This window comes from Pangasianodon hypophthalmus, chromosome 26 (assembly GCF_027358585.1).
Source record: "Pangasianodon hypophthalmus isolate fPanHyp1 chromosome 26, fPanHyp1.pri, whole genome shotgun sequence".
Taxonomy (NCBI): Eukaryota; Metazoa; Chordata; class Actinopteri; order Siluriformes; family Pangasiidae; genus Pangasianodon; species Pangasianodon hypophthalmus.
Genome location: NC_069735.1, coordinates 10840954 through 10857571, shown reverse-complemented (window position 1 = coordinate 10857571; position 16618 = coordinate 10840954). Strand labels below are relative to the sequence as shown.

General features: G+C 36.8%; 1 long non-coding RNA gene across 1 annotated transcript in view; it reads left to right on the top strand.

Moving 5' to 3' along the window:
• The window catches only part of LOC117596123 (uncharacterized), a 120582-nt gene that overhangs the window by 35299 nt on the left and 68665 nt on the right, over positions 1-16618 (top strand). The window contains exon 2 of the long non-coding RNA XR_004577288.2: positions 13474-13553. This is a non-coding gene — a long non-coding RNA (uncharacterized LOC117596123). The remainder of the gene's footprint in view (positions 1-13473; positions 13554-16618) is intronic.

Below are 16618 nucleotides of genomic sequence, written 5' to 3'. Positions count from 1 at the left end.
AGGGACAGGGTTTGCTTTGGACCATTTTATATGACTTTTACTGAAATCGAACTTTATCCAACCAAATTCGTAAATGATTCACATTGCTTTCTTTGTTAGAATTTACATTTGGATGGAAGTCCAGAGACTCCATCTGCCCAGAAATTTGTGGTTTGCCCCTGTAAGATGGACAAAGACAACAGTTATTTACAAATAGGTGGGTCACAATTCTTTTAGTTTTGTCAATCATCAGAGGTTTGCTCCTGTAGCCCGATCTAAATACTGCCTTAATGAGCTCTAAAATAATCCACATTTCAATCATACACTGTGCACAAGGCAGCATATCTCTGGTGGGGTCTCCAAAAAAGTAATCAGTTAATTAGAAAAAATATTAGCCTGCACATTCAGTGTGTTTTTAAAAGAATGTTCTTTATCATTATTAAAAGAAAATCTATTGGGCATTATAATGAAATGTCGCTTAAAGGATCCCATTTTGACGAGCAGCAGCACTGCATTCCATCTTCATAGTAGCTTGTCCAACAAACTTTTTTTTTTTTTTCAAATGTTTCAACAAAAGTTGAACTATTAGAATACATGAATAAATATTATTGTTCATATGTTCATGTAGAATAAAATAAATGTTATTATTAATATTATTAAGACATTGTTTTGAAGATTCTCTAGCTTACTCAGTCACATTAGATAGACCGCTTTCCAGAAAGTTGCACAGGGCGACTAGTTGAGACCAATTATATACTCAAGTGAAGTAGCTGAAGTTGAGGAACTGGAATTGTTCCTCCAGTTGGAGGAGTTGAATAAAGTTCTGCAAGTTGCAGTTTGCTGATATAATTTGTGATTATATCATACATATTACTTCATGTTCCCAGCAGCTCTGGGTTTTTTCAGTGTTTCCAGAAGCATAGTGGTAGAGTTCACATAAAAAAAAAAACACCTTCTGGGCTTGACCACACCCACTTCTGTTTTAAATCTGAATATAGATTATAAATAGAAATATTTTGAGCAGAAAAGAGATAGTGCCATTGCATCACACCCTTACTTTGGTAGCAACGTGGTACGTTTACTTAAGTAACGTTTGGATTGTGTGTGAAGGCTGTCATTATTGGGTTATTGAATTTTCTAGTTGTTGTAAGTCAACCTGTGTGGGATGATGTTGACAGTGTTACGTGAATATGCCAGTTTACAGTAGTCGGCCTACTACAAGCTTTATTTGTTCTGCATCCTGCTTCATTTGCATGTGTAAATTACCTCCTTTAAGACTGATTCAGATTCCCAAATCTCTCTTTCACTCTCTCTTCCCCTTCATTTCAGAATCACACCCCCTCCACATATCCGCCACTTCCATTTCTAATGATGTGACACTTTCCTTTTTTTTATGTGTCTCTTATTTTACCCTTTTCTCTTCCTTCTTTTTAATGCAGCATTTTTTTGCCTTCATCACTTTCGTGCCAAATTTCAGTGAAATTCCACCATTATGCGACAGCTATTTCATTTTGCGTTTCTTAATTCCATCTGGGCAAAGTGACAAGCACACGACGTTAATACTTGGCAGAATGAGAGAGACAGACTTGGTTTTAGAGAGAGACAGAGAGATAGAGAGCGAAAGTAGTGTACTTGATGTTCCACTGCAGTTTAATTAAACCATGTCCACTGAAAGAGTTGCTTTGTTTGTAGTCTGAAAGCATCTTGCAATTTCATCGCAGTGTGCACATTTTTTGCCTTTGTCTATCAAAATATACGATTCTCCACCAATGAATTTCGAACTGCATTTGAGTGCACTTCTTCAGAACTGAAATGATGGCAAGCTGACTGGAATGAAATTTTAGGAATTTCGTCTGATTTGTAAAGGTGATGACCATATAATTTTGTACATTTGTGAATAAATTCCAAACAACAATGTGTCAATACTCCTTGGAGTTGATGACAGGTTTCTCTAATCATCATGTTCTCTAAAATGATTCCTAGTCCCTGCATGTACTGTATGTTACATAGCATATAATAGTATATAACATAGTATGCACCATCAATATAGCAGTATATTGGCATGTTATTTAGTATACTACTACAATTTGGACCACAGTCTTAAAACAACAACTACAAAAAAAAAGAAAAGAAAAAAATAACTATAATTGTCAATTATGTTTTTTCTATTGCCAATACAAGACTGCATATGTGACAACATTTTTCCCAATATTAGCCCCATTCAGTTGAAAGTTTAAAATCAGTACACGTTAGCATTGGTGTGTTGCTGTGGTATAGAGGAATAAAACACAGAAAGTACAAATTCAGGGTGGTAACAACTGTGCACGCCACCCCTTTGTTATTTTCCTATAACAGCATGATCTGTCATGTTTTATTCCTTATGTACAACATGCATTTTGTTATTGCTGATGATAATTGTGACCTCAGAGTCATCCCGAGTAGCCTATACTGCAGCTAGCTCACGAGTGCTAGTTATATATTCATGCCACTGCGTGAAAATGTAACGAACAAAAACAGTTTCTTTCTATAACATTTATCTGTTACTAAAAAACTAAAAGACTATTAGTGATGAATAGTAAACTATTAGGAAACTATTAGTGATGATTTGTCTCAATTGGATGTTCACATACACATATTGGCTTACTTTTAGAAACTGTGAAAGTGATGAGATTAAAAAAGTTTGGGAGATACAGTCAAGATCTTCTCATTAGGCAACCTCTGCATGTTATCCTGAATGAAGACCAAAATGAGTTACGAGTTTGTTCTGAGTGTGTAGGTTGTTTGGCCTTTCACTGGTATGAGAGCTTGAGAAAAGAGTCAAAAGGGTATGAGTTGGCAAATATTGACTTCATCAGTTCACAGTAACTTTAACTGTTAGCATGAAACATCTAGGCCTAAACTTCCTTCTGCACTATTTCATGCCAAGGTCATTGATTTTATCAGTGCTCTGGGTCCTGTTTTTAGTTTACCATCCACTCAAAGATGGAGAACGAAAGACCACGTCCACCGGCGTCGCTCATCCTCCTCTCACTTCTCCTGCTCTTCATCAAACTATCAGTTCCCATTCCAGTCACGGTCAGACGGTCGTTCGTTAGATTAATTATAGGCACTCATCTGGATTATGATTAAAGGACTCGGCAGAAACCCAATTAGCATTGTTTGATTCTGGCAATCAATTAAGAGCTTTCTTTCATGGGGAGGGTTGAAACCTCATCAGCGGAATTAGGTCCAAAATTACCAAACCAATTATATAATAAAAAAAAAAACAATTTTTTACAATGCTAAATGGAATGTGCAGATCATATAGATTGTGGTAATCATCTTATCATTTCAGTTATTTCATGTCATCTTCAGAGATATGCCTCATGTTAGTGCACTTGCCAAAAATGATAGAGATTTGTACTAAGTAGGAGAAAGTATCTCATAGATTAACTCAAGTGAATATAAACAATGTGGATAAAATTCTTCTTCAAACACAAACTCCAGTTTATCAAGCTTCAGGTAATCTGAAGAAGGTAGAAGTGCTTTTTTGAATCAACTATACTTGCAAAATACGGTTTGAAATTTGTAAACACAAAAATATACTTTGTTACACTTGTATGCTCTGCTTCATTTTTCTTATTCTTTAATTCCTTATGTGTGTGGTGGACTGGAATGTCTCTGTGGCTGAATCCAGCTGAATTATTCTGCCCGTAGTATACTTTGACAGCGGTACATTAAGAACACAAATATATTGAGCCAAAATGAAATAAATTTTTTTTGGGTACTTTATAACCTTAGCTTGGCTTTCTGCCTGCAAAGAACAGTCGGGCTGTTTAAAGATGTCTAAAACCTAAGTGTGATTTCCTCACAGAGAGAATGACACACTTTGATCAAGTTGTTGGAGAGCTCCATGCCATAATGAAAGGACATAAGCCTAATCAATTCAATTCGTAATCAGATTCCGGCTGTCTGTGATGCGCCGTCATATCATCATCAAAACAGTGGAGCATTTACAAGCTCTGTACAGATGACAGAGGACAAGGGTTAAATGAAGTAATAAAATGACAAGAAATTAAGCCAGTAGAACAAAACTGATTGAATTAATCAATGATAATTTCCCCACTGATGTTACTGTGAACAGAGATCAGAGCAGTGAAGACACGACTATGAGGCTCATATTTAAATCTCGCGAGCGACTTTTACCTCAGGTCATGAGACAGACTGATGTGTGGATTATGCTGATAATCAAAATAAAAACCACCACACCATGAAGGCCACCACACATATGTTCATATGATCATTTTGTTCACTAGATATTCTCTAGTTTTTCGCCCATTCCACCATCACATCGCAGTAAGGTTACAGTGAACTCACATCACACCATCGCCTCCAAGTCAACTTCACAGCAGCTCAGAAAGATGGGTTTACAGAGGAAATATTTCCAGTGACTCAGCAGAGACCAGACATCCATGGCCACACATTGAAAAAGTAGTTTTCCTCCAGTCCAATAGGTGTACACGTATATACGTAGACATATCAGTGTACAAGCACTCTTTGCTCTTGAGAAAGCATGTCAATTGTCTCTGTTTTAACTTTAACTGCTAAGTGTTTTTTTGAGGCATTAGCTAGCAAAGAGTAAATGCTGTACATAATGTACATGTTCATTCGCAGACAAAGGATGTCAATGTGTATTTTGTAGCACATACTGTATGTTAGTACTTGAGTTTAAATCATTTTCTCTGAATAGTTTTGGGATTGTTGCCATCATTGTCACTGCAGCTGCTTTTTTTTTTAATTTTAAGAAATAAGATTTTATTTCTACTTAAGTTACTAAGTAACAATACTTATAATTGATTAATTGCTTCTCTTTACAGAAGACTACAAAACAACATTTGCTAGTCACGTACACTCACCGTCCACATTAATAGGAACACCTGTACACCTGCTCATTTATGCAGTTATCCAATCAGCCAATCACGTGGCAGCAGCACAATGCATAAAATCATGCAGATACAGTGCTTCCATTAACTGTGTCTTTAACTGTGGCATGGTTGTTAGTGTCAGATGGGCTGGTTTGAGTATTTCAGAAACTGCTGATCTTCTAGGATTTTCACACATACCATTCTCTAGAGTTTACACAGAATGGTGCAAAAAAACAAAAAACATTTGAGTAAGTAACAGTTCTGTGGGTGGAAATGCCTTGTTGATAAGAGAGGTCAGAGGAAAATGGCCAGATTGGTTCAAGCTGCCAGGAAGGATATAGTACCTCATGTGATCACTCTTTACAACCATGGTGAGCAGAAAAGCATCTCAGCATGCACACAACATCGAACCTTGCAGAAGACCACATTGGATTCCACTCCTGTTAGCCAGGAACAGGAATCTGAGGCTATCATGCGCACAGGCTCGCCCAACCCGGACAGTTGAAGATTAGGGAAAAAATCAGCTGGTTTTTTTTTTTCAGTCTTCAGCTGTCCAGTTTGGGTGAGTCTGTGCCCATGATGTTAAAGTCACAGTGATCACACTTTTTCCCCATTCTGATGTTTGATATGAACACTGACCTGTATCTGCATGATTTTTTGCATTGCTCTGCTGCCACGTGATTGGCTGCTTGGATAACTGCATAAATGAGCAGGTGTACAGGTGTTCCAATTAAAGTGGATGGTGAGTGTACGAGTCACAGTATGGTGGCAGCCGAAGCATGGGGTCTGATTATGATTTTAGTTCAAATTTAATTGGTCTTAACAGGTTTGTGAATAGATAGAAGAATAAGTCACCTTTAATTTTTTCATTCCTTTTCCAGAAATAAGTAGACAATAAGTAGACAGAATGGCCTGTGCTTATCCAATTTCTGATCTTATCATGTTTTTTTCTGAACTTGAGATGGTAGAAGAATTAGTAGTAATGGGAATGGTATTTGGTATGTGCTCTACATCAATAAACACGATTCAGCTTATATTGTGAAAGAGCTGTCGTCCTTGAATGAAGGAAAACATTTTAACACTGCCAATGCACACACTTTTGAAAAAAAAAAAAACATAATGCCAAGCGTTTTCTATACAGTTCTTCCCACAACTGATTTTCTCTCCTCTCCTCTTCCTCCTTCTCTTCGTGGATATCAGTTCCCTTGTTGGGTGCGTTCTTGACAGAGCTGTCACCATTTTTGGCATTCTGTTGATTAGTTTACTGTTGCTTGATTGGAAATTAATTAAAGCGATTATAGTAAGGAGTCCCAGTGGAGCTGAGCTGACAATGTCGACTCAGGAGGCAACCATCCTGACATGAAAGTGAAAAATAGAAAAAAGAAAGAAGCTAGAAAGAGACAGACAGGAAGATTTCAATATTCATTTTATTCTCTCTGACCAATCAAGTCTTTGTCTAATCAGTTACACATCTGTAATGGTAGAAAGGCGAATGAGAAATAATCAGATATAAATGAGATTGTGAGGAATTGTTACATCTTCTGATGTGCATACTGATCTAAGCTTTTAATCTGGATTGCTTCAAAAATTCGAAACTTGAACTCGTGCAGTGTTGCACACCATCAAATTTGACTTTTCAACTTAGACAATACTGTGCTTCCATAAAACCCCAAACTTTGGCTTGTCTCTTTCTTTGTACAAAAAAATTACCTACAATAACCTTAAAAGGACAATGAAGTGGGCGACAGCTCCTCTGTTTATGAGCTTGCCGACACTTCAATTGGTTTCCAGACCTTTCTTTGGACTTCCCCTCATTACCCTGGCAATAAAAAAGGGCGTTATATGAAAACTGTTTGGGTGGTATTTGTGAATGTGTGTGTCAGTTCTAGGGGCTAGGTTTGGTTTCCATGGCAATGTGACCCAAAGTGCTCACAGTAACCTAATTGGTATGCGTCTCCTGACCACCCTTATTGAAGCCAAGCTAATCATGGGTCTCTGGTCGTAATGAAGAATGCTACTAGAGAAATGTACTGCCTAACGGGGGGTTTTCCTCCACTACCAAATTCAAACCCAATCCCCCCCCCCCCCCCCCCCCCCACCTTCGTTCTTTATGTCCCATCACTGGCATGCTTACCCACAATGCACTGATGTGATTGGCAGGACTTATCTGAATACACTGGAACGGCTTGAGGAGTGGGTGAGTGTGTGAAGCTCCAGTAGGGGTGTAGTTCCTCGGGATCACTCCACCTGCATTACAGAATTCTGTGAATGAGGACATCATTCAGGGGCGAACAAGAGAAGAAGAAAAAGAGCTCAGATGGTGTCCTAATGGGAGCTTCTGAGACTCAAATACCAGTAGTCTGTTGGAGACATTTGGACTAAAGGACTGTAAAGTTCATGACAAAAACCAAAAAAAGCAAATATATAAATAAATATAGCTGCACGCAGCAATTACGGGGCCAAAAATGACAGAGCCAAAGCAAGGAGCTAAGCAAGCATCAGAGCATGGTCACATAAAATTTATGGAAGAACGGTTTTGAATATCAGTGTTCCTTTGATTCATTTTTGATTTTTTTTCAGACAGGTCTCAAGATAATGTTAGCCAAATATGGGGAAATTTGGACAAAATTTGGAGGTGGAGTAGCGAAAAAACAGTTTTTAACAAAATCCAAGATGGTCAACAGGAAGTACACTTCAATTTCAGATGTTTGTGTGCATTCACTTCAGCATACTCCAGGGAATTATATGAAAAATGAACAATAAATTTAGCACAAATTCTTCAAATGATATAAGGAAAAAAATGAAAATTGTTACAGTTCTTGACCACAAGGAGGCTTACTCTGAAGATGACGTGGGCCAAATTTGGTGACGATTGGACAAAATTTGTAGGCAGAGTAGCGAAAAAAATTTTTTGGACAAAATCCAAGATGGTGGAAAATGTAATTAAGTGTAAATTGTTGTTATATGATGTGATGAACTCGGCTTGACCCAGGGAATCCAGGAATGCCTGGCGTTTACATTTTGGACACACGGTTCAAAAGTTATGACCATAAGTTAGGGTCAAATTTAACATGAAAACCAGGTTGGTACTAGAGCGTTGGCAGCACTTGGCCCAAATTTGGTCAGAATGTTCCGAAGACCCTTCCCAATCAGTATACCAAATTTCACAACTTTTTTCCAGACGGTTCTATGGGCTGCCATAGACACCCTAGCCAGAAGAAGAAGATGAGTAATAACGAGAATGGTTTGACTAATCAACTTGAATTCCATAACTTTTTGTTGGTCTAGGAGGAGTTTGAAAAAGTAGGTTTTCAAAGCATTTGAAAATGGCAGCAAACAAGTTCAGCCAACCATGGCACAATTGGTATCATTGTTCTCGGCATGACCCAAGGAAGCTATCAAGACCAGTCTCATGACAATAGATAAAAGTAATCAAATGCTATTAGAATTTTTATAGTTTCATTATAATTTTTGACCACAAAGTGGCACTGTCCTGAAATCTTTTAAGTACCTTCAGGGCATAGTGCCGAGGACGCATACCGATTTTCGTAATGACACACCAAGATGTTCGTGAAATACAGCATTTTACTTCGACAACCAACATAGGAAAATTTCATATCATTTGACTCGGTAAGCAAAAATATTTTTTCATATCTCATGAGCACTGGATGGCACTGTTCAAAAACTAACTAATCAACTTGAATTGTCAGCATGGTCTGAAGATCTGATTCGTTTTTCATGAAAATCAGACAGTTGACTGTTGAAGAGTTTGAAAAAGTAGGTTTTTAAGAAAATTTTAAATGGCAAAAAATTTTCATGACGGAAAATTAAGACATAGGGTGCACTCTGACTCCATTCGACTTGAAGGAATTTTTTTCTAGCCCATACGGTTCAAAGGTTATTAGCGTAAACATGAGTTTTGAGCTGTTGGTGGCACTAGAGGGTTTGAGATATCAACTCCAAATTTCCTATGGTAACATTTCAGACTGTCTCCTATCTGTCTGCCAAATTTCATAACGTTCCTATGTACGGTTCTATGGACTGCCATAGACTCAAGAGTGGAACAAGAAGAAGCAGAATAATAATAAGAAAGTTGACGAAAAAACACCACTTGGGAGCTTTTACACTATAAAGTAAGCCCTGTTTTCTACCAATGTGTGTTTTATTTCTGAGTTATAAACAGTTCCTGAGTTATGAAACTGAGAAGACTAAGCACAAAAATGCCAGCAAACTGTCTTAGTTAAGTAATAAATAAAACATGACAGAATGTGTTACTGGAAAAAAAAAATCAACAAGGGGTCTGGGTGATGTGATGGTGTGATGCCGACCCAAAGTTGATTATTTTCCAGCATGGGAAATACTGAAGAGTTTTATTCCTCTTATACCACAGCAACTTCCTAATGATTACATTTTTATATTTTTAAAAGCATAGCTGGTCATACTTTTTTATCAACAACATTAATCACTTACACTTACCCATTCTCACTTACGTTATAGCAGCAATACTCAGTTGTTCCCTCACCGGTCTCAATTTATTTCTCTTCTTATTTAATAAGACAACAAATGCAGCTTGTCATGTTACTGAGAAGCCGCAAACCCCTCCACCCCAAAGACTCTCCTCTGCTTCTATGCATTTCAAGCCACTTTAATGAGCTTCTCCCATCCAGGCCAAGCTGCGATGACTAATTGATAAATGCTTTTAATAATTCCTAATTAGCACAAGTACAATAATAATTGGCTTGCTAATCTGCTGGAGTAATTAGCGGTGTAGCGGGTAGCAACGCTGTGCGCCCGAATGATCACCGTGGGGTTCCTGATGTCGACTGGCCACTCGAGGGGGGCTCCTGTGGTGGGGACAGAGGCATCTTTTGTCGGCTAGGAGATTGTGGGTGGCCCCAGGTTTTTGGCCTGGAGCTTTTTTGTGTCCTGCTAGTAATTGAGTCGCTAACTAGCTTGTGAATAGAAGTAGTGTGTTGAGGGTTGGGGCAAGGAGGCCATCGGTGGAGACACCTGCTCAGTTACCTCAGCGTCTAGAGCAACAAAATGAGAAGCTGTGTGGATCTGCTTGAGTGTGCGGGACTGATGAAGAGTTTGTAATTCTGCTGCGGTTGATTGAGTTTAATGGGGTTAAATTGGTTTAATGGTATATTAAGTTTAAAGGATGAGGGAATGCAGCAACTGTGAACTGAAGGTAACTACAATGAACAAAAAAAAAAATTTCGGATGTTTGATGTCTGATGGTGATTAGCTTGTGTTCTGGCCAACAAGCAAACCTGTTTTGACATTTATACCAAACGACATGTTAAGACTACATGCTTTCAAAGTGAAGCCTTGTTGATGTCATTGTGTTATGGGTTTCCTTTTAGCTCCTGTTGTGTTGCTGCTTTTACGCTGTCTGAAAATTACTTGTGCATTCTTTATAATCTTATTACAGTGCACCAGGTCAGATCTGGGCACATCCTCTTTCATCCTTTGCAAAAAAAAAAAAAAAAACATGTCTTTTTTTTTTTTTTTACTGTATATTACTCAGTGTTCCCAGAACTCAGTGTAAGAATTCCCTTTAGACAGGCTAGAAATCTCTGGTGCCCTCTAATTATTCTCTAACATGGTAAATTGGTGGAAAATTAGCTGCTAATAATCCCTTAATTTGTGCCCTGCTAATGGCCTGTTATCCTAAATTGTTATGTTAATTGAGGTTTCATCATAAGTGGGGATTGATCATGCTGTCATAGGTTAACACAGGTTTTTTTTTCTCCTCAGCCTTTTTCCAGCAGTTAATGCTGTTAATAAAATTCAGTTACCATCAAATGTTACACCCACAATACAGAAGTCTTGCTGATGTACTTTACATTATCCCATGGCTCTGCTATTTCTTTTTTGATGGGTTAATATACTTAAAATCTCCTAAAAGTGCCACTAGACACTCCACAGTCCTGCAGTGCAAATTAAAAGAATGCCATTATATTTCGGCATGGTTTACAAAAGTGTGAATTTTTTACAGACCTTTTCCAATCCTGTCTCGCAGCGGCTTTCCCGGTTCCTGATACTGCCAGGAGCATATCTGCCATGCCAAGGTTGACATGTCATCTATGTAGAGGGAAGGCCGTCTGTAAAATATGCTAACATATATAAAGATACGGTGGGTCCCCTGGCCTTTTGCTGACATTTACAGCTACCGGGCAAGGACATGGCCTTTTCTTTCTTTTCCTATTTTTCCCAACTAATCAGGTGGCTTGAATAGGGGCCAGATAAGGCTATTGTTTGCCTTGACAATGTCCTGATGGTTTGGCCTCTTGCAGATCATAGGCAAGGCTCCTCTTTTAAAAAGAGAAGAGCCGACAGAGAGAACTCATTACTTTACTGCCTCCACGTTAATTAGCTAACAGAAAAAAATGTGTTTTAGAATAGACAAGAAGAGGAAGAAAAAAACCCTTTGCTAACATCTGTGTTTTGGGGTGAGTGGGGTTTTTGAATGGCGTTATGGGCAAGTGTGTTGTAATTATCAGTTCTAATGGATTTTATGTAAAGGACACTAAGATTTGGTTGGGTTGTGATCCCAGCTGTACATGCCTCACTTTCACTGACGTACACACTAACTTCCATATTTGCTAGCAAATATAAGCAAATGTGGTTCTAATTAAATCAGTTCTAGTGAACGTTTGGAAAAATATTGACCCAAACATCGATACTTGATGAACACACTGAATTCATGTTCAATTTTTTTTTTGGTCAATTTTAAACTTTACTATCTAACTGTGACAACCAAATAACACTAATACAAAACTTGTCATGCTGATAGTGTTCTCTTTCGCCATGATCATATAGGGTCTGTCTTATTTATCTGCTGTGTGTACTTTGCTTTAGTGGCTTCACTATTCAGGCCACACAGTGCTGTGGTTTGAGATGTGAGGAATGAGACAGAGTGAGAGAAAGAGAGAGAGATCACAGGGGACGTCTGATGGTCTTATCAGTCTGCTCGCCTTTCTTCTCCCTCTGATCTAAATCACTCTATATGTTTGCTCCCTCCTCTATGGACTGGTGGCCTTAAATATTAAAAAACAGTCTGTCCAGTATCATGGGGAAAAGCAATTTCTAGGCCTTCAAAATGTCAGAGAACTTGAGTCATAATGCTAAAGGATGTAGCCTAATGGTCGCAAATTATGAAAATGACTTCATTTGTACTGTCTTGAAGCAAGAAATGTAACATAATCTAACAAATGACTGTTAAGAATTATTGATAGAGAATGCAGTTTTGTTGGATTTCCTGCACTTGAGATCATAACAAAACCACCACAAATTTAATGGATATATATTTAGAAATCTACAAGCTTTATGGTAATATTACTCTAATATTACTGTGTTGTATTAGTTATTACACCACAGCGCTGTTGAATAAGCAAATCTGAAGGCGTAGATTAATCTTCTATATCAGCAGCTCTGAACGTAGTTCCGGCTGTAATTTGCATTATAGGTTTATATTAATGTTCTTATTCAAATATGTTACTGTTTCCATAGTAACAGCTCATTCATAGGGACTTGTATGGCTACCAGTAACAAACAGATTTAAAAATGTGTTGTAATTTAACAAGGACAAACCTATATCATTGAAATTGCAACTCTTTCTGTAAGGAGATTCTTTCTGTATTTAACATTTATGGAAGGAGACTCCAGTGTCAGCACTTTGTAACAGTCAGTAGATTTTCTTTAGGATAGAATACTTTGCACTTTTTGGTTTCTCAGTAACATGATAAGCTGCATTTTTTGTCTTATTAACCTAATACAAAGTGAGAAAAAAAGAGAGGCTGGTGAAGGACCCACTGTTTATAGCTGGTGTAACATAAGTGACAACAGGAACTAACTGGTTTCGTGGTCGTTTCATAACATTAACCGTAAATATAAATGGTTAAAGAGCATGACATCAAATATTAATTAATGAAATATTTTAATTATTGTCAAATCACTGTGGTACAAGAGGAATAAAACACTTCAGGACTATATACTGTATATATACTGTACTGTTATATACTGTAGGATTATTTTCCTATAACAGCACGCCCCATTGTATTTTATTCTGTATTCCTTACTTAATGCTTACAGTATTGACAAAAAAAAAAAAAAAAACAACAACAAAAAACTACTGCCATTAATATATAGACAGGTGTGAATTTTTTGTGTTTCTTAAATACAGAAGTCTGGACCAATGCTTTTTCAAGTGCTGATTAGAAAGGTTTAACAGTAATGATATAATGCTAGTCACTCAATATATATAATGCTAGTCACACACATTCAGCCACAGCATTTTCATCTTTGGTAGGCAAAAGCTCTAAACAGGAACTCCATGTATAACTATAAAGTCTTCCTTTTTTTCCTGTGTTTATGACATGTTGTTTTCATAAAACAAGCGGTGTTTGTAGCAAGTCATCTCTTGCCTTTGTGTCATCCACATTCTGCAAGGACTAAAGAGATTAGTATCATGCATCGAGTGTGCCTCTCTGACGACTCGCTCAGGCACTGACAGGTTAATTTGTTTTTCTCGTGTTTCCTCTTTTGTCCGTGCCTGACATACGAACTTCCCTCCTTTTTACTGTAGGAGGATGCTGGAGCAAGGAAGGGGTTGCCTGGAGCACTGAACTGAAATTCCTACTGTTTAAGATGACTTTTTACACAGTGGTGAGTCCTTAATGGAAGGATTGGGCAAAACAACAACAACAACAAAAACAGATCCCTTGTGTAATGTGGCAATGTTAGATTGACAGAAATATAAGGGCGAGTAATAATAGCTTATCTTTATGCTTAAAGAGGACAAGGAGGCTGCTGCTCTTTTTGTTTATAAAGATTTTGCCCTTTGACCAATCATGTTTTTTATGGCATGTGATATACCTAATCCAGTACATTTTATCCACTGTACACGTTGTACATTTCTCTTAGAAGATGATAGCACCCTAACACGAGTTTGCAAATGTACGTGACATTGATCAAACGTCATTTTTAGCAGAATACTTATTGGTAATTATGCCAAGATGTCTTATAATGTTTCATCTCACCTCTGCTTTTACAGTTCCACATAGTGCGTTCAGAAAAACCCCACCAATCCCCAGATCTATTAGTATCACTGTAATGATCCATATTCGCTTGGTCAGACTGATTCCTTATGTAAAAAAATACAAAAATACACTGTTAAATTACTTTAATGCCATGTAAAAGTGTTGTCAAATTACCACCACATTACTCCCCCCAGTATAGCACTTAAGACCCAGCAGCTGGCCCAGGATATTGGAGCCATTTTGTGTCATTAGCCATCTTCTGATTGGTTGTAAAGACTCAGGGGAATATGGCAAGATGGCATTTAGGAAGGCATCTTTACTGATTTAGCTTTAAAAACACACTCAGGTGCACCAGAAAGTGAGGGTGGATGATGTGATAAATTCATGGTATGATAAACTCACAGTATGATAACCGTACAACCCAATATCATCGTTTCCTTTAATCATGATATTTACTTACTACTTCACATTTTCAAAGAGGATGACATGAAATGACATTAGACCATCCAGGCTTACATTCCTTAATCAATTTATATGCTTTAACAAATACCTGAATAATAAGCAGAGAGTTTACAAAATACAAAAAACAAAGGAAAAAAAAAATCTTGTATATCTTAACTGAAATGTTCCCAAAACCAGATGCTAGAAAGAAAATATGTAGGTATGACAGATTTTTAAAATAGGTTTTAAATTGTCAGTAAGACACAAAAATAATAATGTCTCATTTTAAAAACAACCCATTGGTAATGAAATTCTACCGTGTTTATTTAAGTGTACTGTATATGCCTAAATGAATTTTATACAAAATAAAAAGATGATATAAAGAGATAAAATGTGATCAGTATAAATGTACATGATAGTACATACGGCAGATGCTTCAGATTATAAATAATCTACTGTCCATGGAATTCTCTGGCAAATGATTTGAATATGATGCTATTTATTTCAGAATTGCTGCTGCTCAATAGTGTATTTTCAAGGGCTTTTTCTCTCTTGTGCTCTATTACCAATGCAAAATCTAATTGTCATGCTTATTTTTAAATTAATAGAAAATGCCCGGCATGCCAGATGAGCGGTGAGATGCTTTAGTGTTCTTTGGCAACAATTCAATTTCATACCACTGTGAATACACTGCTTAAATTTAATTTGGAAAAAAAGCTAAGTATAATAATCAAATTTAATTTATTTCTTTTTGTGATGAATTAGATATTTTGTAAGCATATTTAGCCTAAGAAACGGTGCATTATGACAAATATATTTACTGCTTTTTCAGCACTTCCAATTAGCATTAAAAAGGTCATTACACACAAACACAATAGGTGTTTACATCAATTTCCCTTCCCCATTTTTCCACATGCGTTTTTGCCTCGTTTAGACTAATAGCAAATTTCTAATCGGATAGAAATTCTTCATGGTCCTTTTAAAAGAAGGTCATTTGGATATAATAGTGTGCTACACAAAAAAAATCCACAGGGTTATTAGTCTGCATTTTATGGCACAGTGTGAGGAGCCTAATAGCAAGCTGTCAACAAAACAGTACTGCAATCTCTAATGATGTTTTAAACATTCATTGAAGCAGTGTTGCTCCCTGCTGGACCTGATTTCTTTTTTAGATTTAGGTGCCTCAGAGGGCAAACTACTATGCCACTAAACAATAAGTCAAAATAGTAAGCTACTTCAGGTTACAGAAGCCAGGTACAGCTTATAAAATAGACTGTATGGACTGTATTTAAGCATTTTCAAGTGGGTCTAATTGCACCAACTGGCGCACTTCTGACTCTGTGACCAGGAATGAAAGTTTCCAAAAAAAAAAAATAAAAAAGACATACAATTTGTATCATAGAGAATAAAATCCATGTGCAAAACATAGATTAAATGGGTGACTAGTAAACAATGAGTAGCAAGATCAGTGGCTCTCAAATTGGGGTCTGGTGATTTTTATTTTATAAAATATAAATTTTATAAATTTTTATTTATTACATTATTACAACAATCAACCATTATATTATTGTGTGTATGCATGTATGTATGTATGTGTATATATATATATATATATGTATATACACACACATACATACATACATAGGTTTGGATTAAACCCATGTAATTCAATTGACCAGTTAAATTGTCAATTACCTCAGTAAGAAAAAAAAAAAAAAAAAAAAATATATATATATATATATATATATATATATATATATATATATATATATATATATATATATATGTATATATTTTTTTTTCTTACTGAGGTAATTGACAATTTAACTGGTCAATTGAATTACATGGGTTTAATCCAAACCTCACTAACTCACAAACAACTCGGTCTATATCCTTTTCTCAGATTTTTTTCTGCAGCCAGGGACCCTTCAGCTGTTAAAAACTTACAAGGACCCTCACATTACACACTTTATGTATTTGTATGATTGTACTGTTAGTTCTGGTCCACTAATTTGACTAGTTGAGCGGCATTCCAAAAGTGCTTATATTTACTATAACCGCACTGGGACATTTCGTCACTGGGACATTTTGTGAAAAGGAAGACGGGGAGCCAATTTTACTGGAAGCAGCTTTAACAGAAAATTAATGTGAGCTAGCTAGCCTATGTGCTATAAAGTGAGTGTAGAGGTATCCATTTCCACTAGCGGAGCAAAAATAAACAGAACATTTGGCCATATTGTGTCCAAAATG